Source organism: Cupressus sempervirens, chromosome 9 (assembly GCF_028749045.1).
Source record: "Cupressus sempervirens isolate cs-2001-9-10 chromosome 9, ASM2874904v1, whole genome shotgun sequence".
In the NCBI taxonomy this organism is placed as follows: domain Eukaryota; kingdom Viridiplantae; phylum Streptophyta; class Pinopsida; order Cupressales; family Cupressaceae; genus Cupressus; species Cupressus sempervirens.
This window is the reverse complement of record NC_143126.1, coordinates 100,131,958-100,137,345: the sequence shown is the minus strand read 5'-3', so window position 1 is coordinate 100,137,345 and position 5,388 is coordinate 100,131,958.

The window sequence follows — 5,388 nt, the reverse complement described above, 5'->3', positions numbered from 1 at the left end:
AACAGATTCAATTTGAGTAGAAAAAGGAGTTAACAGATTTATCTCATTTTTGATCAATAGTGAACTAGAAATTTCCCTTTTTGAACTGAAGAGAGATTTTGTTGAGATATTTAATTTAATAAAATGACATATGCTCTCATAATTACTTTTTCTATTTAATTAAATAATCTTTAATATGAGATATGTCGGAAGCTCTTCCCATAGGTGGTACATTAGATTGCTGATGACTGTTCCTGCTCACAAAAGACTGGCTACTCTGAGCTGGCTGATTGGTCTAATTCTGTTTATTGCATTGAGCATTGCAGTTGTTCTTGGTATTAGAACCTTTTCCACCACCTTGAGCTTGAGAATTTGAGCCCTTCTGTTGCTGTGTCTACTGAGACTGCTACTGATACTATTTCCCCTTAGAGAAAGAAAACTTCTTGTTAACACCTGAATTGTATATGCTTTTAGATCCTGATACCCCTGACGCTTCTACAAAACCACCTTGACCAAGGTTGACACTTTTCTCAACAAGGATAGCTCGATGCACAGCACCCTTGAGGGTTTTTGGCTCAAATACCTTAACTTTCCCAATAATATGGTTATTCAATCCCCTAATAAAATATTGTGTCAACTGAGCTGAATTTTCACTAAACCCTGAAAAAGATAAGCTCATAAAACTTATGCTCACACTCGGTCACTGACAAAGTGTATTGTCTGAGATTATGAAATTCATCAGCCCTTTACTGTTTCCATTCCTCTGGTAGGAATCGTTTATGGAAATTCTCTAGGAATAACTCCCCTGTAACACTGCTCATATCGATTCCCAACTTCTTCTCCTCTATCATCCATCAAGTGGCCCCAAAATTGTCTAAATTAGTGATCGCAAATCTTGCCTTAACATTGCTGTCGAACTCCTGCATGGCAAAAATATTAGCGAGGGAAATAATCCATTGCTCGGCAACATAACCAAAACCTTGCCCATTGAAAAGCTTAACCTTGGATCTTGAAAGATCCTTCATCCGAGTGGACACGATGGACCTCTGACGATCCTTCAGAGGACTTCTAGATCTAGGTCTATGCTCTTGTTCTGTCTGATGCACTTTAGGCTATTCTTGAATAGGAGGAAGACATTTTAGAATAGTTTGCATCATCTATCACAAATCCACCTCTTCAGACTCAGCTTGATCTTCTCTACGGCTCTCTTCCTGCTGCCTACTAGAGTGCTCTTCCCTGCTCTCTACATGAGCCGATCTCTCATGGGTAGACTCATGGACACTGATAGTTCTGCCATGACCACAGCCTCTACCACGGCCTCTAACAGAAGACCTAGTCTCAGATACCATCCTACAACAGTACAATCAACTAAGTTCAGTTCTATGTCTAGGTTTATGTAAAATTTCTAGTTTTGAAACTAAGTGTTGAAGTATGAAAAATATTCAAGTAACAATTCACCTAGATCAAGTTTGGAAAGTTACACTTAATAGTTCAAAGTTCTAGTTATTCCAAAGTACCTAGAGCTCCCAATGTAGAAACTCAGGCTCTGATACCAAATGTAATGCCTGGCCAAGGGATCCAAAGAGTTAACCTAGAATTTCACTAAGTTTAGAAGCTTTTTTTTTTTTTTTTGAAAGCAAATACCACATATAACTAATGCACAATAATGGAAGCAATAGTAATGTCCATCTGAAAATAAACATAACATAAATAACAGATTACATTCTTTAAGATCCCTTAACGTTCAATTACATACATGAATACATTTAGTACAACATCCACATGAAATAATAATGATAAGTCCAATGTTTATACATAACATTTCAAATACTCAATCATCCACTAGACATGTCACAGGGTATGACAAGCTCAAAAGAATATACATACATAGAATAAGGTACATCATCCTATTCTAATCCATCATACATCAAAGTAGAGATAATCACATGATACACATGATACATCATCATAGAAAACATATACATCTATCATAAAGATCAAACATAATAAACTAAGTACATGGTTCCTCCCAACCATCAATAGCATCATTAGACCATCGTGGATCCTAGCCATCCCTCCATGCGTAACATTCCAAATCATCGAAGAGATCATTGGTATTACATAGTAGGAATGTCACTCCTAATAAATACAACATCATATGTAGAAGTAATCTAACATGCAAATAAAAGCATAAGATAACATCATCTAATATATGCTAATTAATAGAAAATTCACCATAGACTTCCAAGATAAAATATGAAAACCTATCATGGAGAAAATAACTAAAAATTAATCTAAAGGGTTAAAAATTGTGAATTATGTCATCTGACACATTCGGTGAGTAAAATATCCAGATACTTGTCGTACCTTACTAGGACAATTGGTTTAAGGGTTTGGAATTTGGACTTGAGAATTTATCTCCCTTCTCTTATCATTGAGATAGTATAATAGGGTACACTCATCCTAGGAATTCAAGGAAGTCGATACCCGGTACCTGCAACCTGTAGAAAAATCATGCATGTACATACAATATATATATATATATATATATATATATATATATATATATATATATATATATATATATGCTAAGCTAAACAGACAATGGCAGGAAGTGGTGCATCGTGTAGATCCCGACTAAGTAGGTGACTACAACTCCCTTCCTTAACCACATCAGAAACGCCATACAATAAAAAAACACGCACACCATACACATGCAAGTATGGGGTAAGTATCCATAATAAAACACATGAGATAATAATCATCAAATAACCATCAATAATAACTGAAAATAGTATAATGATCATCATGTATGGATGAAATGTAAAGTCTAAATGATCTCATCTCATAACCTCTGAATCCATAACATAATGTTTGATAGTGTCAAAACAATACCACTAATCCATCAACATAAAACTAGTCCATCATAGTCTGATAATAACAACAATGTCTAGAAAAGATGTGAACGAGGGTAGGCACTACATCCACCCCCCCCTTGGGTTAGGCTTACTACTGGAAGCCTACAAATAAGTAGGGATATAACTCCCTCAATCTAGCTGCATCCTCTCAAGTAGCTCAAGAATCATCAGTAGGGTCCCATTGGACCCTTACCTGCTCAATGGTTCGACCCCTGAGGGTCAAATCCCGCTGCTCCAGAATACGAACCAACTCCAAAGCCAGCTGCCCGTCCTCTACCTGCAACGCATTCCAATCAAGAACATGTACAATATCAGAAATATACTGCCGAAGTACTGAAACATGGAAAACATCATGAATGCGAGCTAGGCTGGGCGGTAGAGCAAGGCGGTAAGCAACTGGGCCAATCCTTTCAAAAATCTTGTATGGTCCCAAAAAGCGAGGTGCTAGCTTAGAACCCTTTCGATATCGAATCGGACTCTTTCGTGGTCGCACTCTCAACAAAACCTTATCACCCACAGTAAACTGCTTATCAATCCTATGAGCATCGACATACTTCTTTTGCCTAGCTTGTGCTATAGTCAAGTGCTCATGGATACGCACTATCTATTGCTCCATATCACGAAGCATATTAGGACCCAACAGGATGTGATCCTCAAGACTGTCCCAACTCAATGGTGTAGGACAAGGACATCTATATAATGCCTGAAATGGTGCCATGCCAATAGAACTATGATACCCGTTGTTGTAAGAAAACTCCACTAGGTAGAGATAATCCTCCCAATGTGTCTACCTATCCATCACATACATCCGTAACATATCCTCCAAAACTTGATTCACCCTCTCTGTCTGACCATTAGTCTCTGGATGATATATCGAACTAAAGTTTAACTGCGCTCCAAGCTCATGCTGCAGCGATGTCCAAAATGCAGATGTGAATACATGATCCCTATCAGAAATGATCTTTCTAAGAATACCATGTAACCTCACAATATCACGCATAAAGACATTAGCTACAGAAGTTGCTATGTAGGAAGACCTAATCGGTGAAAAATGTACCACCTTAGTCAACCGATCAACGGTGACCATAATAGCATGATGATGTCGGACTATCATAGGTAATCTCACAATGACATCCATGGAGATGATATCCCACTTCCAAGAAGGAATAAGATTAGGCTACAAAAGTCTAGCCGGGTGCTGATGTTCTACCTTAACTCTCTGACACTCAAGGCACCTAGCCACAAAATCAGCAATATCTCGCTTCATCCCAGACCAAAAGAACAAATGTTTCAAATCAGCATGCATCTTCTTGACACCTGGATGTGCTGAGTAAGGTATACGATGGGCTTCTGCTAGTATTAAGGAGCGAAGCTCATCCGAAAATGGCACATAAATCCTCCCTAAATGTCTCAAAAGACCATCTGACTCTCGAATGTAACCTGTAAACTTACCTTCCAGAGATCTTCCTGAATCAATCTCTCTGCACACTTCTTGATACCAGGAATCCATAGGAAGTGCCTGAAGAATCTGACTCCTCAAACCCACACTAAGAGTCATCGATGATAACACATGTCTCCTGCGACTCAAAGCAATTGCCACCACATTCTCCTTACCCTGAATGTACTTAACCTCAAAATCATACTCGCATAGAAACTCCATCCATCGCCTCTGGCGGGCATTCAAATTAGACTGAGTAAAAATGTACTGAAGACTATGATGATCGCTATGTAGCTCAAATCTGTGCCCCAACAAGAAATGTCTCCACCTTGTCAAAGCATGAACTACTGCTGCTAACTAAAGATCATGCATAGGATAATTTAACTCATGATCCTTGAGCTTGCATAATTCATATGCAATCACCCATCCATTCTGCATCAACACTGCCCTAATCCCTTCAACAGAAGCATCTATACATACCATGAAATCACCTTCTAGATCAGGTACAACTAAAATTGGTGCACTGGTCAAAAGCTCTTTGAGCTTCTGAAAAGATTCCTCGTATTTTTCTGTCCATACGAACTTCTTTCCTTTCCTTTGAAGATAAGTGATAGGATGTGCTATCCTAGAGAAGTTCTGGACAAATTTGCGATAATAATCGGCTAAACCCATGAAGCTACGAATTTCGGACACATTAGTCGGTGTAGGCCAATCTATTATCACTTGAATCTTTGCAGGATCCACTGAAATACCATCACCTGAAATAACATGCCCTAAATACTAAATCTCTGTTTTGAAGAATTCGCACTTAGCTGCATTAGCATAAAGCTGATTGTCTCTCAAACACTGCAATACAAACTGCAACTGTTCCTCATGCTCCTTTTGATTCCTAGAATATACCAATATGTCATCAAGAAACACGAGTACAAACCTGTCTAGATAAGATCAGAACACACCATTCATCAAACTCATGAAAACCGATGGAATATTAGGCAATCCAAAAGGTACCACTGTGAACTCATAATGCCCATAATGAGTTCAAAAAGCAGTCTT